A 26,616-nucleotide genomic window follows, 5' to 3' on the forward strand; every position below is an offset into this window, starting at 1 on the left:
CACCTCTTGTCCTATCACTACAGTCTCTAATAGAAAGTCTGTCCTGGGTTCAGCAGTAGCAGTCATTTTTCTCCTCCTTGGTAGCTGGTGCAGTGCTGTGTTTTGACTTTCGGCTTGGGAACAGAGCTGATAGCGATGTTTTGGTTTGGCCAAGGACTTTGTGAGTCTCATGCTCTGCTAGGGAGGAGGGGAAGCCAAGAGGAAGCAGAGACAGGACACCTGACCCAAACTGACCAAAGAGGTATTGCATAGCACAGCACGTCATGCCCAGGATGGAACTGAGAGTTACCCAGAAGGGCTGGGACTGCGGGCTTGGAGGAGGTATCGGTCAGAGCCTGGTCCGGCTGGGGGGGCGAGTTATCGGTCGGCTGGTGGTGAGGTGTTGTATTCTCTTCCCTTGTTATTTCCTTTATCATTATTATCATTAGTAGTAGCAGTAGTGATTTGTGTTATACTTTAGTTACTAAACTGTTCTTATCTCAACCCGTGGAGTTGCATTCTTTCCGATTCTCCTCTCCATCCTCCCGGGAGTAGGGGGAGGGCAAGAAGAGGGGGAGTGAGTGAACAAGTTACCTGACTGGGTTTAAACCACGACAAAGTCCCTCCCCAGCATCCTTGTAGCCTCCTTCACACACTGGAAGTTGCTCTGAGGTCTCCATGCAGCTTCTCTTCTCCAGGCTGAACAGCCCCAGTGTTCTCAGCCTGGCTTCATACAGGAGGTGCTCCAGCCCCTGATCATCCTCATGGCCTCCTCTGGACTTGCTCCAACAGCTCCATGTCCTTCTTACGTTGAAAACACCAGAACTGCACACAGTGCTGCAAGTGGGGTCTCACAAGATTTTTATCTCATTTTAGCAAATCTGCCCAAGAAAAATAAGATGGATACACTATTTTGTTAAAATGAGGGATCCAGCCCCACTCTGATTTTGCATTCTTTAATCAGCTGATCAATGGGCTTCAGCTCCAACCTCTAAATAAGTTAGGTAAATAAGTAAAACAATATCTCCCCAGAGTTACATTCTCATGATATGCAAGTAAATGAAAACACGAATTTTGATTTTATATCAAGCTTTCAGCATAAATCATTCAAAAGCACTTTGTGACCTGACATAGGAAATTGATCCAAAGCTTATTGACTCAGCGGAAGTCTTTCCATTGACTTCACATTAACCTTGGAGCAAGACTGAAATGCAGCTGACCCAGTGTTGAAGCACAGCCCCATTTGATCAGTGGTGGCAGGGTTATTTATCAGAGTATCAACACCAATCATCATGCAAAACTATGGGACATGGCATCTTAATGAGATACATTGTTGATTTGGATTCTTGGTGACATTTAAGGAGATGGAATAAACCCTTCTGCTTGCTACTTGGCTTAAGCCTAGGCACTAAGATGCCCTTTCTTAACCATCCTCATCTGTCCTTCTTCACTACAAGTGATCATAGAATCACAGAATCCCAGACTGGTTTGGGTTGGAAGGAACCTTACAGCTCATCCAGCTCCAGCCCCCTGCCATGGGCAGGGACACCTTCCACTAGAGCAGCTTGCTCCAAGCCCCTGTGTCCAACCTGGCCTTGAACACTGCCAGGGATGGGGCAGCCACAGCTTCTCTGGGCACCCTGTGCCAGTGCCTCAGCACCCTCACAGGGAAGAGTTTCTGCCTAAGAGCTCATCTCAGTCTCCCCTCTGGCAGGTTAAAGCCATTCCCCTTGTCCTGTCCCTACAGGCCCTTGTCCAAAGCCTCTTTCCAGGTTTCCTGTAGCCTGTTTAGGCACTGGAGCTGCTCTAAGGTCTCCCCTTCAGGAGCCTTCTCTTCTCCAGGCTGACCCAGCTCAGCTCTCTCAGATGGGCTCCAGAGCAGAGCTGCTCCAGCCCTAGCAGCATCTCCGTGGCCTCCTCTGGACTCACTCCAACAGCTCCATGTCCCTCTTGTGTTGTTGCCTCCAGAGATGGATTTGGTGTTCCAAGTGGGGTCTCACAAGAGTAGAGCAAAGGGGAAGAATCCCCTCCCTTGACCTTCTGCTCACCCTTCTTGTGATCACCAATTCTATTTCAGGATGGAGGGATTCTCCATAATACAGTAAGATACTCCATAGGTGTCGTGGTTTAAACCCAGTCAGGTAACTCGTTCACTCACCCCCCCCCCCCCCCCCCCTTCTTTCCCTCCCCCTACTCCCAGAGGGACGGAGAGGAGAATCGAAAAGAATGCAACTCCCACGGGTTGAGATAAGAACAGTTTAGTAACTAAGGTATAACACAAATCACTACTGCTACCACCAGTGATAATAATGATAAAGGAAATAACAAGGGAACAGAATACAACACCTCAGCACCAGCTGACCGATAACTCGCCCCCCAAGCCCGACCAAGCTCCGACCGATACCTCCTCCAACCCTGCAGTCTCCCAGCCTTTCCGGCTAACTCCCAGTTACCTCCTGGGCATGACGTGCTGTGGTATGGAATACCTCTTTGGTCAGTTTGGGTCAGGTGTCCTGTCTCTGCTTCCTCCCGGCTTCCCCTCCTCCCTGGCAGAGCATGAGGCTCACAAAGTCCTTGGCCAAACCAAAACATCGCTATCAGCTCTGTTCCCAGGCCGAAAGTCAAAACACTGCACTGCACCAGCTACCAAGAAGGAGAAACATGACTGCTACTGCTGAACCCAGGACAATAGGGATTCTCCATAACAGAAGAAAAAGCTCATAATCTCCATAGGGATTCTCCATAATATAGTACCCTCCTGGCCACAAACCAGAGCATCTGTTCAGTTCTGAAACAGAGGAAAGTTTACCTTGTGGTTGCCTTTTTGCAGCTGAAGCGTCTCCCTTGGAGCTCTGCCATCAACAAGAGCTTTTAAATAGCTGAATAACTAGCACATTTTAAAGAACAAAATTCATTAAATGTGGGTATAAAGCACAAAAAGATGCCCAGAAATCACAGCACAACCCCTGGTCTAATGCCGCAGGGTTGCAAGGCCAAATCTCAGTGTTAGTGTGTCCCCTCCACTTAGAGGCACCACATAGACCTGTGCTAATCTCTCCCACTCACACAATAAACCATACAAAGCTCGTACAATGAGAAACCGGGTCTATTTGTATTTAGAATTGATGTCATTTATTAAAAAGGATGTTCAGCCTGAAAAGAATCAGTGATAAAACCTCTCCTAAAAATCATACAGCCCTTCCTCAGTACAATAGTTAGGAAAACCTCATTTCTAAGAGGAAAGACAAAGTAATCTTACAATCCCTAGGCAATCTATTCAAGAGCAAGGATGAGGTGCATCAACATCACAAAGGGCATCCCCTAAGGGGGGTGATTTCCGTGATTTGGTGGGACACCCTCTAGGAAGAAAGCTATTCCAAGTCAGGATTAGGGAAATTCAAGGCAAAATCCCCCCACTACTTCCCTCTTCTTTATCACATCAAACATGAGCGTTTTGTGTTCACTGTAAAGGCCCTCTGCAGTACATTTTTACACCCTTTCTACCCTCTCTTCCAAGAGGTTGCCTAGGATCCCTTCATTAACGTGCTACAACGTCATGTTTCTTTTTGGCTGTTCCATCATTGGCTTTATGAAGCCTGAAGGCCTCTTTTCTGCACAAAGGCACAGCTTTGCCTAACAGGATGGAAAACAGCTTTAACCCAGCTGCACGATTAGCACATTTTTCTAGGACATGGGAATGGCAGATTGGAAACCTCCCAACCTGAGAGACTTGAGCCTAAGCCACCCACCACCCTAAGCAGGCACGCTAATCCCTATTATAATACATAAAGGACAGATTTTGCATTGCTAGACAGTCAAGACAGTGTCATTGGTGATCATTACTCATGGCCAGAACATGCCTTTGAGATGAGCTTCACTGGGGTGTCTGAAAAAAGTGCCAATGTCATGCATCTCACCAAGCGCTGTCAAGAATTGCTCAGCCCCATTGAGCCCTCTGGAAACACATAGGAGAAAACATTGGATATCTTATCTTATGTTTAATAGCAAAAGAGCTGGCATTTATGGACACAAATGTTTCTGCAGGTAGTTTTGTAGAGGAACCATCCATTTCCTCATCAAACAGGACCTAAGTGCTAAAGTTTCTTCATGTGGATCTCATCTCCATTACTAGAAGCAGCAACAGATCCAATCAGTACCAGCAACCTGTACCATGAGCACCTCGCTAGCCAAAGTGCTTTGTGTGGGTCTATGTGATATCTTGTCTTCTTTCTTGCTCCCACTATTGCTATATGCAGTCACGACACTGAGAAATTTTAGGAGAGATTTAGTAACATAAATAAGGGCAAAGGAAAGCGAATTTCCATGATCACAGACTATGTGCCATCCATTCAGATCCAAGGGGAGGAGCTGATTCCAACTGCTAAATTTAATTAAAGCATATGCTCTTGGGCTTTGCAGTGCAATATCCTTAAAACTCCCTCACTCTGTGTCTCCTTTCCAGGTCATCATAAAGTTTAAATCACATTGAAAGGTTCTTGTTTCATTTCTTTTGTCCCCTCTCCACTTCCTCCAGAGAAATCACATAGAAACCCTCATCAATAAGGTATTAAGACCAGTTGCAAGAGAGGAGCAAAATTGCAGGATCCATCAGAATGAAGTTATCACCTATTAAATATATAACACAATAACGTTCACTGTTAGAACATGCAAAGGTAGTTGGAAGATTAGAAGTGATGAGGAGCCAGTGGTCACAACCCAAATGGGTATCAATTGCACAGACAAGAGAGGTCCTGTGTGTGGAGGCAAAAATTACCCTCCTGGAAAAGAAACCAGAGAGAAGGAACTCTATGGCAATGTTCTCCGTAATGCTCCCTTACCTCTTGCAGGTCCCGGGAGACTGGTGGAGAGGCAGAGTATGAATGTAAGATGGTTTCAGGCACATCTGACACACATAGAATCACAGAATGGTTTGGGTTGGAGAGGACCTTAAAAACATGCAGTTCCAATCCCCTGCCATGCGCAGGGACACCTCACACTAGACCGTGGCACCCAAGGCTCTGTCCAACCTGGCCTTGAACACTGCCAGGGATGGAACATTAATCACTACTCTGGGCACCCTGTGCCAGCGCCTCACCACCCTCACAGTAAAGATCTTCTTCCTTATATCCAACATAAACTTCCCCTGTTTCAGTTTGAACCCATCACCCCATGTCCTATCACTACAGTCCCTGATGAAGATTCCCACTCCAGCATTCTTGTAGTCCCCTTCAGACACTGGAAGCTGCTCTGAGGTCTCCACACAGCTTCTGTTCTCCAGGCTGAACAGCCCCAGTGTTCTCAGCCTGGCTCCATACAGGAGGTGCTCCAGCCCCTGATCATCCTTGTGGCCTCCTCCGGACTTGCTCCAGCAGCTCCATGTCCTTCTTATGTTGAAAACGCCAGTATTGCATACAATGCTCCTGTACTGGCTTTCAATGCTCCATCTATGAATCTATATCACAGGGAGCTGTCCCTGCCCATGGCAGGGGGTTGGAACTGGTTATCTTGAGGTCCTTTCCAACCCAAACCATTCTATGATTCTATGACATCAGTCACCTCCACGGAGACAGAGCAAAGGTCACATCTGACAGCAGCAGCTAGTTACTGATCCCAGAAGAATATAGGTAACCCCTGGGTTGATATAAAAACCTAGTTCACTATCTTACCATGAAGTTAATATCCTGCAGCAGATTCCATGATCTACCTTGTGTCAACATCCCTATGCAAGCAACAGGAACCAAGCAGTGTGCCAAAGCTTTGCCCACATTCAGCAGCAGGACTGTGTGAAAGTAAGCTCTTAAAATTAGTTTCAAAGGGAAGTTAGAGGAATTAAATCTTTACAGGTGTTGAAAGCACTGAAAGGTGTTGAGAAGGGAACATGCCACTGGTGTTGCCACTCTTTTACAACGGAGAAAAAAGTAAGCAAGGATGTCTGAACAGAAGGGTAAAGGCTGTTACTAGAAATAAGAAGGCATCCTTCAAAAAGCTAACGCTGTATCCCAAAATAGCAGAGGAAATCAGTAACTCTGGCAGATTAAACGTAAGAATACATCAAGGCAGAGCAAAGGAGACTGAGGAGCAACCACTGAAGGCAAACTAATATTGTTCTTTCAACACGTCAGGGGTGAGAAGTCTGTAAGACCGACTGATAGCAACTGTATACAAGAATCACTCACAAAGGAAAAGGTCACTGCAGAGCAGCCAAGTGGATTCTTTGCACTGTAGAAGAAAAAAGGGGTGATAAACATCCCAGATCTACTTTGAGGATTCAGTAAAGAACCTGCCTGAAATTGGACATAGGGTACAGCTTAAAAAGACAGAAAAAACACAGACAAAACAGCAAGGTTTTATTCAGATCTATTCACCCAAGAGCATCACAGAAGATGAAAAATTAACTATCTGAATTATTAACATCAATGTGCAATGCTTCCCTGAAAACTTGCCTGGGATGTGAAGACTGTGAGGATCCAGGAGAGATCCAGAGAATTCCAAACTTACAAACCTGATGTGTGAAGCAAACAGATTGGCTAAAACTTTGCTGAAGGAAGGTGAAACAATCTCAGTTCTGGTTCTCTGCATCTTACAGATCTCCTGATTTTTAATGGCTTAACTTGAGGGTACCAATAACCCACTACATAAAACGTTCATGGGTTTTTAGGAGTTTTAATAAAAGGCGTCTAAAGGAAATAAGCAGCCATGGATAGACTGGATATTAGAGAAAATATCTATTACACTGGATATTAGGAAATAAATATTCACTGAAAGGATGCTCAGGCATTGGAACAGGCTGCCCAGGGCAGTGCTGGAGTCACCGCCCCTGCAAGTGTTCACACACCGTGTAGATGAGGCCCTCAGTGCCATGGGTTAGTGGTGGCCTTGGCAGTGCTGGGGAATGATTTGACTTGATGATCTTAAAGGTCTTTTCCAACCTAAGTTGATTCTATGAGATAAGATCACTCTTATCTCCTCTTAACCAATATATATAGATATAAGCTTTCAAAGATAGGAAGCAAAGGGTAGGAGCAATAATTCAGTTTCTCCTACTGCGAGGACTGACAGCTTCAAATGAAGCTCATAGGATCCAGAATACAACAGAGTCAGTGGTCCTTCATGCAGCAAGTAGCAGACATGAAAAACATGAATGAACATTTCTATGGGCTTAAATCTGGGTGGACAGGCAGAGGAAGAGATCGGCAAGGACCACAACAGGGTCAGGAAGTCCTTGAGGTGAGAATAGTTGGAGGCTGGCAGAGTGGTCAAAACCATCTCCCCTGTGATTACTTTGCTGGCACCAATTTATGAGTGATGGTAGGAGGAGATGGGCTAAGTGCACCTGGGTCTGGCACAACACTGATACGTTAAACCAGAATGGGTTTGAATTTCTGATCGTTTTAATTGGATCAGCCCTTCCCCCTGACATTGTCCAAATCACAGAATATGTAAGGCTTCAGGAGATCATTTGCTTCATCCCCCAAATCATCTGAACCACCACTAAAAACACTTCCACAGATGATATGGAAGTCAATTGGGTTTTGAAAACGCCCTGCAGCAGAAAGTCCAAGTCTTCCCAAGCAGTTCGTACAAGTGCTTTCCTATGCTTAATCTTGGGTAGTACTTTGTCATATCTAAATTAAATCTTCTCCCAGCAACCTAAGCCAATGCCTCCTTGACCTATCCTCAGTGGGCATGGAGAACAGTTTTTCCTGTTTCTTTTTGCAGCAAGCCTTCACATATGTGAGGAGTTAGATATAAGGTTAGATAGAAAGTTAGATATAAGGAAGAAGCTCTTTACTGTGAAGGTGCTGAGGCACTGGAAAAGGTTGCCCAAAGAAGTGGTGAATGCTCCATCCTTGGCAGAGTTCAAGGCCAGGTTGGACAGAGCCTTGGGTGACATGGTCTAGTGTGAGGCGTCCCTGCCATGGCAGGGGGTTGGAACTTGATGATCTTAAGGTCCTTTCCAACCCAAACCATTCTATGATTCTATAATTCTAAGTTACTCCCATTTCCCTAGACCTTCTATTTCCCAGTTTCAGTAAACTCATCTCTTTCAAACTTTGTAATTATATTGCTTAGATCTTAGATCTTTGCTGTTGTTTTCTAGACATTCTCTTGCTGGGTCTTAGTGTGGATGGAAACCTTGAGAGAAATTCAGCTGACTCTTTATAAACACTGAAGAAACTACATTTGCTTTTTCAGTGAATCCCCAAAACCTGGAGTTCATCTTTGGTCATTTTTAATATGTTCTTTCTGAAATGGAATATTTTTATGACATTTCTCAGCACAGCATTATTATGTCAAAATGATTGTGAAGTGGCACTTGCAGACTGAGTGGGAATCTGTTGCGAAAGATGCATTGCAAATGTGCAGAAAACAATAATCTCTTTCCAGACAAAATGAGTAATTTGGGATATAACCTATTAAGTAGACGAGACAAGAGGCAGAAAGGACAAATCTTGACTAATCAGTGGTCGTAACTGCAGCTCTAGTAAGAGCAACCAAATAAAGCCTTGATTCCTGTAGTGAGAATCTAGCCTTAAAAGGAGGCAATGAAACAAACATTTGTTTGTAGAATTAAACCAGAAATGAATATTTTAAATCCAGATTGGTTTCTTATTTTCTAGATACGGACCTGTATTTCAGGGTTCCTTGTTTTGCAAGATTATAGAAACATGCAATGGTTTGGGTTGCAGGGGACCTTAAAGCTCACCCAGCTCCAACCCCTGCCACGGGCAGGGACACCTTCCACTAGAGCAGCTTGCTCCAAGCCCCTGGGTCCAACCTGGCCTTGAACACTGCCAGGGATGGGGCAGCCACAGCTTCTCTGGGCACCCTGTGCCAGCGCCTCAGCACCCTCACAGGGAAGAGCTTCTGCCTAAGAGCTCATCTCAGTCTCCCCTCTGGCAGGTTAAAGCCATTCCCCTTGGCCTGTCCCTACAGGCCCTTGTCCAAAGCCCCTCTCCAGGTTTCCTGGAGCCTGTTTTAGGCACTGGAGCTGCTCTCAGGTCTCCACGGAGACTTCTCCAGGCTGAACCAGCCCAACTTTTTCAGCCTGTCTTCATAGCAGAGGTGCTCCAGCTCTCTGGCCATTTCCATGCATCCTCTGGATCAGCTCTTAATGTGTTCATGTCTGTCTTGTGCTGGGATTCCCAGAGCTATACGCAGTACTTTAGGTCTGACCATTGTGGAGTAAAGGGGTAGAAACACCTCCCCTGACCTGCTGGTCATGGTTCTCTGTACACATCCTACAATACATTTGGCTGTCTGTGCTGCAAGCGCTTGTTTCATAAGTGTCTCATAGAAAAGAAGGGTTTCAGTTCTGCTTTGGATACTGTGATGTTTTTAGGTGTCATAGGGAAGAAGGAGGGACTAGGACTTTGCTATCTGGAAATCTCCCTCTGTTCGCTCTCCGCGATGCTCTCCCCGCATCCTTTATACCCATCATCACTCCTGCACCACTGCTCTTCTCCATCAGCCAAGTTTGCCTCCTGCAGGCACTGCATTAGTGAACTGAGCAAATCATTGGCGGTGTTTTGTTATCGAGTTAAGTGGAATGAGGGATTTGTTCCAACCTCCCAGTTTTCCTCCCCACCAGCTTGGTTTAGCCTTCCTCCCTCTCCGTTGTGTTACATCTGTCGCACTCAGCGGGTGCTCCTTTAGCTCTGTCAGCATCAGTTTCAGCTGCCACTTATCACGCCGCTCAGAGAGGCAAGGAACTCAATATCTCAGGCTTTCATAAGCAAAGCTGATCACCAGGATTACTGGGAGTACAGGGCATGCTCTATTGATAAGATGATTGACTTATCACTGCCTCAGATGCTAAGCATTTTATATTGGCTTTACGTTTTTCTTAGAATCACAGAATGCTTTGGGTTGGAAAGGACCTGAAGATCATCCAGTTCCAACCCCCCTGCCATGGGCAGGGACACCTCACACTAAACCATGTCACCCAAGGCTCTGTCCAACCTGGACTTGAACACTGCCAGGGATGGAGCATTCACAGCTTCTCTGGGCAACCCATTCCAGTGCCTCACCACCCTCACAGGAAAGAACTTCTTCCTTATATCCAACCTGAACTTCCCCTGTTTCAATTTTAACCCCTTACCCCTTGTCCTATCAGTACAGTCCCTGATGAAGAGTCCCTCCCCAGCATTCCTATAGCCCTCCTTCAGATACTGGAAGCTGCTATGAGGTCTCCACGCAGCTTCTCTTCTCCAGGCTGAACAGCCCCTGCTTTCTCAGCCTATCTTCATACAGGAGGTGCTCCAGCCCCTGATCATCCTCGTGGCCTCCTCTGGACTTGTTCCAACAGTTCCATGTCCTTTCTATGTTGAGGACACAAGAACTTTTCCTAATTCTTTTCCTAATTCAGGCACAATACTATGTTTCTAGAAAAGGAAGGGTCAAATCTAGTGATGTAAAGATAAATCCAGGCATAATGCCACTAAAATCTGCACCTATTGCAGCTAAACCCAGGTGTATAGAGTTGAAACTCAGCTTTTCATGGCTGGTGATTCCTCCCTGTGACGTACCCATAGTCACCAGCTTGGGACATGTATTGGTGCCACAGCAGTACTGGATGAAAACATCCCTTTTATGTCAGAATCTGCTAGGGCCTGGAATTCAGGTCTCTCTTGGCTATTAAATAGATTGAAATAAGGTTGTTTGGGGATTAGCTGCCATTCTCCTGCCTCCATTTATGGTTGCTATATTTTTGCTTAAATAGCTCAGAGGTAACAACACATATGCTGCAATAAGCGCTCTGAGCTGTACTGCTTTCAGGGAATCTTAAGTTCATGGATCTCTGGAAATGGGAAATGAGAATCACCCTTGGTTTTCTGAAGCATTCAGACCTATTTCTTTCCTGTGCTCCTTGCAGTTGACTGGTTTGGTGTATAAATCATTTGAGTGGAAAACTGTGTTTTTTTATCAAAGAAGTAAAAAACACTCTTCCAACTGTGCAATTGTCCAATTAATCCAGGATTGAAAAGTTAAGTACTGCTCACAACCAGCTGTATTTTGTCTAGCAGTGTTCAGAGAAGCTGTAACCTCTGCCCAAGCACTTAAAATAGCAGGAACATATATCAAAAGGAGATAATAATTTGGGGGGAGTGGATAATTTGGCATCGAGATCTAAAAAGAAATTGGAATAAACAGACAAAAAGGCTTATGAAAATAAGCTTTTTTTGGGTTTTTTTCTTTGCTTCTCCTTAAGCACAGGAGAAGATGGAAAACTGCTCCAATTAAAGAGTTCCCTGACTATTTTAAACGCTGGAGAAACCTATTTGTTCTTGCTCCAGAGAAGTATTCAGGCTGTCTCCTTCATGCTACCATAATGATAGGACATCACATGTTGGACTTCAAGATCTTAAAGGTCTTTCCAAACCTTGTTGATTCTGTGATAAGTTGCTCTTTACTTTCCTCTTGTTGCTGTATTGCATCCTGTTTACATGGGTATTGGGAGTGACACAGCAACTGTGTGCTAATGGGATAAATGAAGCAGTCGCTGAAGTCTTCTTGTGGTGTTATTACCTCTGTTTTCCTGAACCTACCAACACTTCCAGGCAATCCAAAGCAGAGAAGAAGTTAACAGACATTTCCATACTGTACGAGGTGATGTTAAGATTGCAAAACAAATTATAACTTAAGAAATCCACATGACCACCCCTTATAGAATCGCAGAACGGTTTGGGTTGGAAAAGGGCTTATGATCATCCAGTTCCAATCCCCTGCCATGGGCAGGGACACCTTCCACTAGAGCAGGTTACTCCAAGTCTACCTCCCAAGTGGAAGATGTCCCTTCCTGTGGCAGGCAGCTGGAACTGGATGAGCTTTAAGTCTCCTCCCATCCCAAACCACTCTGTGATTCTCTGATGATATTATCTAGTTTGTATATGTATTATCTAGTATGTATACGATATTATCTAGTATGTATATATATTATATATATAATAAACATATATACAAACTAAATAGTACATAGTAGTATATCTATTATATAGTATATTATTTACTATCATAAATACTACTATGCACTATATATATACTAGTGTATATGTATATGTGGTAGTATATATATACTAGGTCACAATAGTATATATATACACTATATAGCAGTATATAGCATGCTATATACTATTACAGCATATATATACACACTCTAGTGTGTATAAATATAGTATAATTTATATATACTGTATATATATAGAGTATACCATTAAACTATAACATACTATTATAATACACCATACAATATATATTGTATTGTATACATGTAATATTATATATAAAATATATAGTATATATAAAATATAGACTGTAATAATAGTATATATATGCTATATACTATTATAGCATATATAAAAACACTTTGTATATATACTCTATATACACATATGTATATAGTGTTTATGTATATATTATAGTATGTATTTTATATAGAGTACATATTTTATATATAGTACGTATACACTATATAAACAGTATATATTATATATAGCATGCATATAAATAGTGTATGTAGAGTGTATATGTATGTACTTATATAGTATTTAATAGGACTGAAACCCCACTGGGTTACTTGTCAGTATGTAACAGGATGCAACACAAATTAACATGTCTTTTTTCTTTCTTAAAGTGAAACTAAATAGGAGAGAGATTGTTGTTCTGTTAATATTCTCTAAGATATCTTGCTATCATAATTTACCCCTTTCTGTAAAATCCATTACATCATTTTCACAAGGGTGTGACTTGCTTTGTCATGTCAGACAAAGAAACTGATCATCACCCCCTGTTCTATCACTACAGTCCCTGAAGAAGAGTCCCTTTCCAGCATCCTTGTAGTCGCCTTCAGACAATGGAAGCTGCTCTGAGATCTCCACGCAGCTTCTCTTCTCCAGGCAATCAACACAGCTTAGGAAACATCAACCTAAAGGACAACAGGATAACTTTTCTATAAATACTTTAATAGCATAGCTAGTAAAAGGTTAGGATTTAGGATGATTCACAAAACCAACCAGGGAGCCAAAAGGGAACTCCTTCCAAACACTGGAAGAAATCCCTTAATGACACAGCCCAATGGGATAATCCCCTCAGCAGGAAAGAGGTGAAGTTGTCACTGCTGAGTTCATTCCAATTCAGGTGGAGATCCTCTGGTGCAGCCCATTTCATCTGTAGAGGAATCACTTTTCCAAAGCAGAAACACTGATGACTTCCCCCTTCGTCACCTTCACCAAACTCCTCCAGGGATGCAGGTCTGACCCCTGTGAGTTTTGCTCATCCTGGAATGAAATTCCTGCTTCCACACTGGGAAATGCCAGGCCACAGCTGGCAAATGGACAACCTCCAACCAGAAATACAGCACAAGCATGAAGATTAAACTGTTTAAATAAAGCTCTGGCCCTTAGCTGTCTACAGCTACCTGAAAGGAGGTTGTAGTGAGGTGGGGTCAGTCTCTGCTCCCAAGAAACAAGGGATGGGACAAGAGGAAACAGCCTCAAGCTGCACCAGGGGAGGTTTAGATGGAGCTGAGGAACAATTCCTTCCCCAAAGGGTGCTCAGGCATTGGAACAGGCTGCCCAGGGCAGGGCTGGGGTCACCGTCCCTGCAAGTGTTCACACACTGTAGATGAGGCACTCAGTGCCATGGGCTAGTGGTGGCGTTCGCAGTGCCAGAGCAATGGTTGGACTGGATGAGCTTAAAATTCTTTTCCAACCTGATTGATTCTTGTGGTCCCCATACAGCTGACTGTATATTTTTCAGGTTTTGTTAAGTCTGTTGCTATGGGATGGAACAAAGCTGTTAATATTTTCCCCCAGTTCAGAGACAGCATAATTTTAGATGATTCCTTGTCTGCTTAGGGAAAAGGCCTGATATCCACACCAAGAAACTACCTTTGCTCCTTTGGAATCTGTAACAGATCATAGAATCATAGAATAGTTAAGGTTGGAAAGGACCTTAAGATTATCAAGTTCCAACCCCTGCCATGGGCAGGGACACCTCACAGTAAACCAGATCAATAAGAAGCTGGTAATAACAAGCACCAGCCTGGCCATACACTATATGAAAGTTTGCAAAAGCCCAAATCCTTCAGAAGTAAAATGTCCTAAGAGAACACCCGGCATTATTATTGTATGAATAACAACACTTATTGATTAAGTTGTGTTTCTTCAGCCACAAAATGCAGAACCAGCAAGATGAAGGCTGCAAACCAAAGCAATCACATGAGTTTTATGTCACTGTATAATTTTTATGATTGCTGTCTCTTGGAGTATTTTGTCTGTCTTATATTGGCACATGTTTATATATTGCTTTTACTTAGCTTCATGAGGCTCACATTGAATTTGTACTGAAAAGTACTGAGTATTTTGCAGAGTGGTTTTGAACCATAATCCAAGCTTCTTGCAGGATTAACCTGCTCTTCCTTCCACCTCTAACAGCCCCCCAAAACCCACCCAGCATCTTGCACATCTAACTGTAGTCAGAGGATGCTGCAGATGGCAAGCAGACAGCTGTACTTCGTCATCAATGTGTTTCCTAAGGGATGCTCTTTAGACTCCACAGAAATAAATGATTATCAATGCAGCAAAAGATGGAGGAAACTGCTCTGGCAGCAGTTTGGTGCTGTAAAACCCTGAGGTTTATGGAGGCTCAGGTGGCCCCTCAGACCTTTAAAAGCTTTTTTTAGCAGGGCTACTGGTGCAGAACTCCATTTCTGAGAAGGCAGCTGGCTTGTCGAGCCCTTGTTAAAATGAATTGTTGTTTAAAGGCGCGATCAAGAAAATCCTTGCTTTATAACTCCTTTTGTAAAGCCAACCACTGAGTAAAGCTGCTGTCACTTCGCAAATGAAAAAGCAAACCCTTCCATGGTACAGCTTGAGCTGGAGCAAATGCCTCGTGTGCCAGAATGCTTTTCCAAAGCACTTCTTTGGTGAAGTTCTGCTTTCAGTCTGCAATTTGTGGTGTTTTGAACAGCATTTGTAGCTTCCGTAGCAATGAGTTGCTGATTTTTATGTATTTATTCCTGTTCTGGCACGCTGGGACTACCAAGGAGCGCACCAGTCTGGCCTCAGACAGGTTTATGCTGATCTAAGGAGTAACAGAGAGTGATTTGTTAATGATTGAAAGCGAATTGGCTCATGCGGTGCTCCTTAGTTGGTGAAAGCAAAGGTTTAGCACATCTCCCACTCTCTGACCCTGGAGCTGCATTCAGAATAGGCAGCTGAGATGTTCAGACCATTGATTTTAGTTATACTATATAGAAGAGGAATCACAGAGTGGTTTGGAAGGGACCTTAAGGCTCATCCAGTCCAAACCCCTGCCACAGGCAGGTACACTTTCCACTAGAGCAGCTTGCTCCAAGCCCCTGTGTCCAACCTGGCCTTGAGCACTGCCAGGGATGGGGCAGCCACAGCTTCTCTGGGCACCCTGTGCCAGTGCCTCAGCACCCTCCCAGGGAAAGCCTTATAACCGGTCGCCTTACACCCAGCCTTCATCTCCCTTAAGTTTTAACCCTTTACCCTTTCTTCTAACACTACAGTCCCTTAGGAGCACTAGGGTTGGCGCGGTATAGCAGGGAGGGAAGGGGGGAGAGGCCTGAGGGACAGGAGACTGAGGGGGGGCAGCGAGGGAGCCGCATGGAGGGAAACCCGCTTTGGGCAGCGTGGGTATGGGGGGAAGGCAGCAACCGACAATCCGGGTCCGAAGGAAGGGATGGGAAAGGGAAAGAGGAAAGGAAGAAAGGAGAAGGAAGGCAGCGCAACAGAGAGAGAGACAACAAATCCGACCCCACCGCAACCAGACCCCGCAGCGCACTGAGGCGGGCTGCGCTGAGGGGACAATGGGCGGGGCTAACCCCGCCCCTCCCCTCCGCTGATTGGTCACCGGCAGAAAAAGGGGGTGAGGCGCTGCGGACGTGCCTCCGCGCGCTGCCTGCTGGGAGTTGTAGTCCGGGGGGGCATCAGCGGGCAGCGGTACCCGCGGGCTGGGGACTACAGCGGTGCTGGTGGGGGGCGGTGGGGAAAGACACGTGGTCAGGGCGGGCCCCGCCGCGGTCACGTGATGTTTGGGTGCCAGCGGCGCGGCGCAGCCTCGAGGTGACGGCGGGTGAGTGGGGAGCGATGTGAGCGTGGGGGAGACAGCACCCCTACCCTGGGGGTGACCTCGTGTGACCCCAGTGGGGACATGGGGGCCTTGCACTGTGTGTGTGTAACGTGGGACATGGGGGCCTTGCACTGTGTGTGTGTAACGTGGGACATGGGGGCCTTGCACTGTGTGTGTGTAACGTGGGACATGGCCTTGCAGTGTGTGTGTGTAACGTGGGACATGGGGGCCTTGCAGTGTGTGTGTGTAACGTGGGACATGGGGGCCTTGCACTGTGTGTGTGTAACGTGGGACATGGGGGCCTTGCACTGTGTGTGTGTAACGTGGGACATGGGGGCCTTGCACTGTGTGTGTGTGTAACGTGGGACATGGGGGCCTTGCACTGTGTGTGTGTAACGTGGGACATGGGGGCCTTGCACTGTGTGTGTGTAACGTGGGACATGGCCTTGCACTGTGTGTGTGTAACGTGGGACATGGCCCTTGCACTGTGTGTGTGTAACGTGGGACATGGGGGCCTTGCACTGTGTGTGTGGAACGTGGGACATGGGGGCCTTGCACTGTGTGTGTGTAACGTGGGACATGGGGGCCTTGCACTGTGTGTGTGTAACGTGGGACACTGTGTGTGTGGGGGCCTTGCACTGTGTGTGTGTAACGTGGGACATGGGGGCCTTGCACTGTGTGTGTGTAACGTGGGACATGGGGGCCTTGCAGTGTGTGTGTGTAACGTGGGACATGGGGGCCTTGCACTGTGTGTGTGTAACGTGGGACATGGGGGCCTTGCACTGTGTGTGTGTAACGTGGGACATGGGGGCCTTGCAGTGTGTGTGTGTAACGTGGGACATGGGGGCCTTGCACTGTGTGTGTGTGTGGGACATGGCCTTGTACACGTGGGACATGGGGGCCTTGCAGTGTGTGTGTGTAACGTGGGACATGGGGGCCTTGCACTGTGTGTGTGTAACGTGGGACATGGCCTTGCACTGTGTGTGTGTAACGTGGGACAGGGCCTTGCACTCTGTGTGTGTAACGTGGGACATGGCCTTGCACTGTGTGTGTGTAACGTGGGACATGGGGGCCTTGCACTGTGTGTGTGTAACGTGGGACATGGGGGCCTTGCACTGTGTGTGTGTAACGTGGGACATGGGGGCCTTGCACTGTGTGTGTGTAACGTGGGACATGGGGGCCTTGCACTGTGTGTGTGTAACGTGGGACATGGCCTTGCACTGTGTGTGTGTAACGTGGGACATGGCCTTGCACTGTGTGTGTGTAACGTGGGACATGGGGGCCTTGCACTGTGTGTGTGTAACGTGGGACATGGGGGCCTTGCACTGTGTGTGTGTAACGTGGGACATGGGGGCCTTGCACTGTGTGTGTGTAACGTGGGACATGGCCTTGCAGTGTGTGTGTGTAACGTGGGTCTTGTGGGCCTTGCAGTGTGTGTGTGTAACGTGGGACATGGGGGCCTTGCAGTGTGTGTGTGTAACGTGGGACATGGGAGCCTTGCAGTGTGTGTGTGTAACGTGGGACATGGCCTTGCACTGTGTGTGTGTAATGTGGGACATGGCCTTGCACTGTGTGTGTGTAACGTGGGACATGGCCTTGCACTGTGTGTGTGTAATGTGGGACATGGCCTTGCACTGTGTGTGTGTAACGTGGGACATGGCCTTGCACTGTGTGTGTGTAACGTGGGACATGGGGGCCTTGCAGTGTGTGTGTGTAACGTGGGACATGGGGGCCTTGCAGTGTGTGTGTGTAACGTGGGACATGGGGGCCTTGCAGTGTGTGTGTGTAACGTGGGACATGGGGGCCTTGCACTGTGTGTGTGTAACGTGGGACATGGGGGCCTTGCACTGTGTGTGTGTAACGTGGGACATGGCCTTGCACTGTGTGTGTGTAACGTGGGACATGGCCCTTGCACTGTGTGTGTGTAACGTGGGACATGGGGGGCCTTGCACTGTGTGTGTGTAACGTGGGACATGGGGGCCTTGCAGTTTGTGTGTGTGTGTGTTGGTGGCGTTGCACTGTGTGTGTGTAACGTGGGACATGGTGGCCTTGCACTGTGTGTGTGTAACGTGGGACATGGGGGCCTTGCACTGTGTGTGTGTAACGTGGGACATGGGGGCCTTGCACTGTGTGTGTGTAACGTGGGACATGGCCTTGCACTGTGTGTGTGTAACGTGGGACATGGCCTTGCACTGTGTGTGTGTAATGTGGGACATGGCCTTGCACTGTGTGTGTGTAACGTGGGACATGGGGGCCTTGCACTGTGTGTGTGTAATGTGGGACATGGCCTTGCACTGTGTGTGTGTAACGTGGGACATGGCCTTGCTCTGTGTGTGTGTAATGTGGGACATGGCCTTGCACTGTGTGTGTGTAACGTGGGTCATGGCCTTGCACTGTGTGTGTGTAATGTGGGACATGGCCTTGCACTGTGTGTGTGTAACGTGGGACATGGACTTGCACTGTGTGTGTGTAACGTGGGACATGGGGGCCTTGCACTGTGTGTGTGTAACGTGGGACATGGGGTCCTTGCACTGTGTGTGTGTAACGTGGGACATGGGGGCCTTGCACTGTGTGTGTGTAACGTGGGACATGGCCTTGCACTGTGTGTGTGTAACGTGGGACATGGCCTTGCACTGTGTGTGTGTAATGTGGGACATGGGGGCCTTGCAGTGTGTGTGTGTAACGTGGGACATGGCCTTGCAGTGTGTGTGTGTAACGTGGGACATGGCCTTGCACTGTGTGTGTGTAACGTGGGACATGGGGGCCTTGCACTGTGTGTGTGTAGGGTGGGACATGGCCTTGCTCTGTGTGTGTGTAACGTGGGACATGTAGTCCTTACCTGTATTGTGTATGTGTTGCTTTAGGGTCATGGCTTGTACACGGAGGCTTGTGTTTGATCTGGGAGCAAGCTCACGGCTCTGTGTGTGCACACTGGATCCTGTGGCTGCCCTTGCATGGGGTTTGCACACTCGCTTTCACACAGTGCAGGGCGTGTGGCTGCCCTTGCCCAGGGTTGTGTGTGTGCACCCAGTTGAGGTGGATGCACTCAGTTGAGCTGAGCCCTGCTGTTGCCCATGGGTGCAAGCACGAGGGGCCCGCATGCTGAGGGTGCAGATGGGATATCCCCGCACCCACTTGTCACCAGCAGTCACCATGAAACTGTCCTGTGGCTTAACACGGTGAAACATTGATGTGTTGTGTGATGGCAACATTGGGAGCTGCTCCGTGGTGTAGTTAAATCACAGGTTTATGGCTCAGTTTTAACCTCCCATAGGGTATAGTTGTATTTGTTTGTTGGATGGCTCCTTCCAGGCTAATTCAGGAGGGTTTAGCCATGACTGAGTCAATGAAATGGACTTTCAAGTGCAAGGAAAGGAAATAAAACTGCTTTTAAATGTAGAAAGCACCGCTTTCTGCCTCGGCTGAGTACAGAAACTTTTCCTGTTGCTTTTGAACATCAGAGTGTTTGTGGCTTGAAGCCCTTGATAAAAGCTCTCCTTTGCTGTGTGCTACAGTTAACCTGCAGCATCTGCCACTGCAATGGACTTGAGGGGGAGATCTGTGCGTCCGCTGAGCTGCTTGGTGTCTTTGTTCAAGAAGGGTTTGGAAACGTAGGAGCTCACTTTCATTCCTCCCCCAGCACACCGTGTATGTGCTGCACAACCTCTGCTTGTCTGCATTTGAGGTATTCCATATCATCTGCAGCTGGAGATGGTCTGGGAGCACTGCACGCACAAGTGTCTGCTATCACATGTGTGGGGTGAAGGTTTGTTCTTTGTGCTTCATCCTGTTAAACACTACAGTTTTACAAGTTTGTGTGGGGCTGGGAAGGCTGGACTGAACTGGGAGTTGTTGTTTTCCCTTTCTTCATCCTGTAGGAAGAAGGTTTGTGTTTTAGCCACTATTTACCTCTTTTTCCAGGCTGGTATTTCCCTTTGCAGTGTGGTTGTGAATGTGCAGTGCCCCATCCTGCCTTGTTGGGCTCTGTGTTGCATTGGCCCAGGAGGTATAGAATGGTTTGTGTGGGGAGGGACCTTAAAGATCATGTACTTCCAACACCCCTGCCATGGGCAGGGACAGCTTGGAGCCATTGAGGCCAAGCTGGATGTGGTTCTGAGCAGCCTGATCTGGTTGAAGATGTCCCTGCTCATTGCAGGGGGGTTGGACTGGATGAGCTTTGAAGGTCCCTTCCAACACAAACCACTCTTGATCTTCCGTTACATCAGGATGCTCCAAGCCCCGTCCAACCTGGCCTTGAGCACTGCCGGGGATGGGGCAGCCACAGCTTCTCTGGGCACCCTGTGCCAGAGCCTCAGCACCCCCATAGGGAAGCAATCTCCCCTCTCCCAGTTTAAAGCCATTATCCATAGAGTCAATGCAGCTGATTCGGGTCTTTCAATCACCAATGACTCAGGCCAGCTGCTCTCTGGCCCCTTGGTGCCTTCCTGCTCTGCTGTGTTCTCCAGCTGTGTCCTTTTCCATCTCATCATGTCCAGGTTGGTCTCTGGGCTTTTTCCAGGGTGCTAATGATGTGCTGTTTCCTTCTTTCTGAGCAACAGATAAACCCTGTTGCTGTTTCCAAAGCCTTCTGCCTGCCTGGTTGGCTTATGGATATTAATGCAATTAAAAAATCAGCACAACCACCACTGACATGGCTTTGATGGACATTGGAGCAGTGCAGTTACTGCTGCAGTCCTGGCTTCTGGATCAGCTTTCCATCCCCATTTCCTCCTGCCATTGTGCTTAAAGCAAGGGTGAGCTTCTGCATATGATGTCTCCCATGTAGAGGGGTGTTGGCAATTCCTTGGTTCAGAAGAGATTTGCAGTGTAATGCTGTGCTGCTGTGGTTTCCCTGGCATTAAGGGTTGCCTCTGGTGTAATGACTGCAAGTTATTTGGCTACAGAGACTGGTAGAACAGAGATTTTAATATGAAATTCTTCAATTCCCATCCTCTGTTGTGCAAAAACCCCCTCTTTCTTTTCTCACAACTTGATTTTTGTTTAATTTATATGAATTATTAATTTAAACTTCTCGTCATTTGCTCCTATGACCAGGTCTCCCATCCAGCCAGATGCCTGCTCTGGGGCTGGAGATTCTTTATTGAGAGTGAAGGAGAAAGAAGACTTCTGTGTCTTGATAAATATGCACACTGATATTACAGCACTTAAAATCTAATTTAAAAAGGGAAAAGTAGGCAAGCTGAGAATGAATGAGTCTGTGCTTCCCCTTGCTCAGGAATGTATAGCAAATGGTATTTTGAATTGCTGGTTCTTTGGGGAATTCAGGGATATTTAAATAGCAAAGTGTGAAAGGGTAAATAATATCAAGATAAAAATAATTCTTTCAATTCCCTGCCCGTGTCATAAACTCATTCTGCTGGATGAAAATGGAAAGAACTGTAAGAAAGAAATGTGATTTACTTCCCCTATCTTTGTTATCCTCCTGCCTATGCTTCATCTAGCTTGGGCGGACTTGTGCACCCAGGTCTGATCCCATGAGATCTGCTGGATGGAGGGGTTGTGGAATCATAGAATGGTTTGGCTTGGAAGGGACCTTAAAGCTCATCCAGCTCCAACCCCTGCCACAGGCAGGGACACCTTCCACTAGAGCAGTTTGCTCCAAGCCCCTGTGTCCAACCTGGCCTTGAGCACTGCCAGGGATGGGGCAGCCACAGCTTCTCTGGGCACCCTGTGCCAGCGCCTCAGCACCCTCACAGGGAAGAGCTTCTGCCTAAGAGCTCATCTCAGTCTCCCCTCTGGCAGGTTAAAGCCATTCCCCTTGTCCTGTCCCTACAGGCCCTTGTCCCAGGCCTCTCTTCAGGTTTTCTGGAGCCCGTTTAGGCACTGGAGCTGCTCTAAGGTCTCCCCTTCAGGAGCCTTCTCTTCTCCAGGCTGCCCCAGCCCAGCTCTCTCAGCCTGGCTCCAGAGCAGAGGTGCTCCAGCCCTTGGAGCATCTCCATGGCCTCCTCTGGACTCACTCCAACAGCTCCACATTCTTCTTATGTTGTTGCCTCCAGAGCTGGATGTAGTGCTCCAAGTGGGGTCTCCCAAGAGCACAGCAAAGGGGGAGAATCCCCTCCCTGAGCTGCTGCTCATGCTCTGGGGGTGCAGCCTAACAGAGGGAGGATATTCTTGTGAACCAGCACCCCAAGTCCTTCTCCTCAGGCTGCTCTATCCAGTCTCTGCCCAGCCTTTGTTTGTGCTTGGGATTGTCCCAAACCATGTGCAGGAGCTTGCACTTGTCTTTGTAGGGCTGCCTGAGATTCACGTAATCCCACCTCTCAAGCCTGTCCAGGGTCCTCTGTATCCCGTCCGTTCCCTCCAGCATGTTGGCTGTACTACATAGCTTGGTGTCATCAGCAAACTTGCTGAGGGTGCCCTTCATCCCACTATCCATGTCACTGGCAAAGATGCTGTGCAGGATTGGTCCCAACACTTACCCCTGAGGGACAGCATTCATTACCCATCTCCAGTTGGACATTGAGCCATTGACTGCAACTCTTTTGAGTGTGAGCATCCAGCCATGGATGGGTGGATGGAGGACTCAGTCCTTCCACCCAGGACACAGTCTTTGTGAATGGAAGTGTTTGCCTTTGTCATGACCCATTTGGTCTAAATTCCATTCAGGTATTTAAACATGAGCTTAACTCACAAAATGAACCTTTGTAGTGTGACTACATACTGCTTTTGCTGGGGAAACATTGCAACACATCCTCCAGCAGCATCACCAACCCTTCAGATTACATTTTAGTCTTTCACAGCATACTTTTTGACACGTGCATATACAAAACCTGGCCACAATCTTGTGTTGGTGTTACCAGCGCTGGTGTTAAGCATTGCAAGGATGAAGGGAGGCTCATGCTTGTCACTTGAGTGCCCAGAAAGCTACGTATAACATTTGTGCTATCAGCCTACTGCAAAAGGAGCTGGGAGGATGTGTCTTTTACTGTCAGAAAGGTTATTTGTGGCTTTTAATAATACATAGGAATATGGTCAAGATAAGAATCCTACTCTCTTCATTTTTTTTTCCTCTGCTTGCCTTGCAAATGATGGTACATAAGATTAAAATAATGCAAAAGAGTTAAATTAATCTCAGTTAACACTTGCAGGGAGGTTTCTATTTAAAACTCTGCTTTTTCTTCATAGTGTCACTAGTGAGGAAATGCAGTAGGCAGGTGCCATCTCTTTGTTGCACTGCATGGGCACGTCTCTGCTTTTCAGTGCTTTGGATGATGATGGGGAAAAATAGCATAGGCTGGAATCTTTTCTATTCCCATGTGCCTTTCTTTTGCAGCACCATTAGAAATCAGAGATTGAACTGATGATCAGTTGCTTCTTTAAATGTATTCTGAATACAAAAAGAAGAAGAAATGGTGGAGCAGTGGGTGCTTTTTAATGCTTTTTGGCTGGGATGCAGGGCTGGGTTCTCCCATGGGCAATTTAGATGTGATGGCTACTCATCCACTGGGATGCTGCAAACCAGTTTCCAGCTTCTTGAATGAAGTTAAACCCATTTGCAACACCTTTACTTACTTCTTTTAGTAAATTTACTTCTTTTGTTGTCAAGTAAATGCTTGTATTGGGTTAAGCTGCAATTTATTTGCTATCTCTGTCATCTCTTCCCTAAATAAAAGCAGAAAAGGACTGCAGAATGTTTGATGCTCTTCATCGTGTATTAGCATTTATTTCGTGCTTGTTCCGCTGTCACCCTGCTGCAAATCCACACATTGTAAATATCTGACTTTTTTGAGGTTATTTAGGACTTGATTTGTCCATCCTGCTGCATACATTTATTATGATTGTAGTCTTGAATAATGTAGCCATGTATTTTCTTCCCCTCTGTAGGACTCCTCCGTCATCTGGTGCATGGAGTAAAGGAGTGCTGTAGGTTTTTATTCCAACACTGTTGTGCTGTAGGTTGCCATCGTCTTTATTTCTGTAAAGGAAAACATATTCCTCTTCCATGAGGGACATTGATCATGCCCGTTGCTGAAGTCTGTTGCTATTTTCCTTCTCCAGTTTACGATGACTCTTCTTGTAATGCTTCTGTATGGAGGAGGCAGGTGCCTCCTTCCTTTTCCTGCAGGTGAAAACCACGCAGGTTTGGAGGTGTTGTGACCCACATTTTTGGGTTCACCCATTTCTTTGCTGTGTGAGATGCCAGAGACTCAAATATGGGACGAGGGAACTCCCAAACTTACTATTAATGGCTGCTTTGTAAAAAAGTCTTCTATGAGCAGATAGCTCAGGAGCTTTGTGATGGAGACAGTATAAATCTGTGAATGCTGTTTGTCTTTGTTCCTTTCCCACCCTGAAATTCCCTTATTATGGAATCACCATCCCTGGAAGTGTTCACACACCACGTAGATGAGGCCCTCAGTGCCATGGGTTAGTGGTGGCCTTGGCACTGTTGGGGTAATGGTTGAACTTGGTGATCTTAAAGGTCTTTTCCAACCTGGTTGGTTCTATGATCGCATCACTGTGGCCACAGCCTCATGTAGTAGTTCAGTGTCCAGCTCATGAGGCCCAATTTTGGGGTGCCTTGGAGAAGGATCCTTGTGGGCTGTTTGGGGAAGGCTTGGATGGTGTCTCGCTGGGTTTGTGAGCTGTGCAATGGTGGCTTTGAGTTCAGCAAAGATAACTGTAGGGAAAGTCCAATCTGTGCTGTGCAAAGGCAGAGGTTTTGATGTAAAACCCACCACTTGTCAAAATTTCCCCCTTGAATTTAGTGCTTGGTTTGATAAGCACTGCTGAAGATTTTAATGTGTATAGTTTGGGTTGGAAACATATTAGTGGCTAAAAGAAGGTTTTTTTTTTAACAAGGAGAGCTGTGGTTCCAACCAACTGTTGATAATTGCAGTTATGTTTGAGAGTAATTATTAGCAAATGCTTTACAGCATCATGGGATCCCATGATCCCAACCTGGAGATGTTCATTATGCCCTGAGTTGTTCTAATTTTGGAGCAAGTCCGGAGGAGGCCACGAGGATGATGAGGGCCTGGAGGACTTCCTGTATGGAGACAGGCTGAGAACACCGGGGCTATTGAGCCTGGAGAAAAGAAGCTGTGTGGAGACCTCAGAGCAGATTCCAGTGTCTGAAAGGGGGCTACAAGGATGCTGGGGAGGGACTCTTCATCAGGGAGTGGAGTGATAGGACAAGGGGTGATGGGTTCAAACTGAAACAGGGGAAGTTCAGGTTGGAGATAAGGAAGAAGTTCTTTATTGAGGGTGGTGAGGCACTGGCACAGTGTGCCCAGTGAAGTGGTAAATGCTGCATCCCTGGCAGTGTTCAAGGCCAGCTTGGACAGAGGCTTGGGTGACATGGTTTAGTGTGAGGAGACCATTCCCATGGCAGGGGATTGGCACTTGATGATCTTAAAGTCCTTTCCAACCCAAACCAGTCTGTGATTCTATCAATTTTGGAAAGGGGAGAGAAAAGCGCTGCTATGGATGTGTTTGGTGATGGGAAGGTCCATGAGGCTGCAGGACTTGTGCTGGCTCGCTGGATAACACCTTGTTTAATATAACACTGTACATGACAGTTTTTCTTTGTTTCCTGTTTATTGCACTTCATCCATCTGGAACCAGGAGCTGCAGACAGCAGTCTCTTGAGTTAGTGTAATTTTACCGCTTCTGTCAAAGCATCCCTTTTCCAGTGTGTGAGCTTGACTTTTTGGGCTGATAATGGAGACTATTTCCTTACAATGCTGGTTGTGCACAGGCACCGCTCAGCATCCCTTTGGTAACTGCAAGTCCCTCTTTGTCTCTTCTATTTGCCATACAATTTATTAATGAGAAAGAAAAGTTTATTGTTTTTTATGGTAATTGCTACAACTTGAAGTTAACTCCAAGGAACTGCCTTTTCTGTTCCCATCTAATAAAAGTAATGTGGCTGTATGAGAGGAGGTGCTGTGCATGAAGGTGTAGATTCATCCATGCTGTTTTTTACCATCTCCCATGTAGCTGCATCTTTCTTTGAGAGCTGCAGATCTTGATCTTTCACTTCTTGCAAAATGAGGGCTTAATACTGTGGTTGACTTATTTCCCCTCACAAACCAGCTGATTTATGATCCTTTGTGACACTGTTACCTTTCTAGCTCTCATGGGAACCTCCTTATTTCTTAAATAAGTTTATACAAGTTTATATAAGTTTATACCCAGTTTATACAAGTCTCAACATACCATTAAATTGCTTGAGATATGATTTATCTTTCCCACGTGTTTTGATGGCTTCTGTCATCTGCCTCATGTATCCCCAGCCCCTCTCTTACCTGAGTGCCTGTTGCTGCTTCAAGACCCTAGTGTCAGTCCCTTCAAATACTCTGCTGCATGTAGTAGCCGGGAGTGGATGCTCAGTTAAAAAGCGTAAGAAATTAAACTTATAAGCAAATACATGTAATTAAATAAGGCTGCATGGAGACCTCAGAGCAGCTTCCAGTGTCTGAAGGGGGCTACAAGGATGCTGGAGAGGGACTCTTCATCTGGGACAAGGGGTGATGGGTTCAAACTGAAACAGGGAAAGTTCAGGTTAGATATAAG

General features: G+C 46.5%; 1 long non-coding RNA gene across 2 annotated transcripts; it reads left to right on the forward strand.

Moving 5' to 3' along the window:
* Positions 1-15,983: 15,983 nt before the first annotated feature.
* LOC130610164 (uncharacterized) lies at positions 15,984-21,425 on the forward strand. Of its 2 annotated transcripts, none has more exons than XR_008974972.1 (3): positions 15,984-16,080; positions 20,428-20,573; positions 21,133-21,425. It is a non-coding gene; the product is annotated as an uncharacterized LOC130610164 (long non-coding RNA). The 2 variants fall into 2 exon arrangements; XR_008974973.1 differs by lacking the exon at positions 15,984-16,080 and adding an exon at positions 19,676-19,762.
* The last annotated feature ends 5,191 nt before the right edge of the window (positions 21,426-26,616 follow it).

This window comes from Pezoporus wallicus, unplaced genomic scaffold (genome assembly GCF_028554395.1).
Source record: "Pezoporus wallicus isolate ANWC-B61680 ecotype Strahan unplaced genomic scaffold, APGP_CSIRO_Pwel_v1 contig_7545, whole genome shotgun sequence".
NCBI lineage: Eukaryota > Metazoa > Chordata > Aves > Psittaciformes > Psittacidae > Pezoporus > Pezoporus wallicus.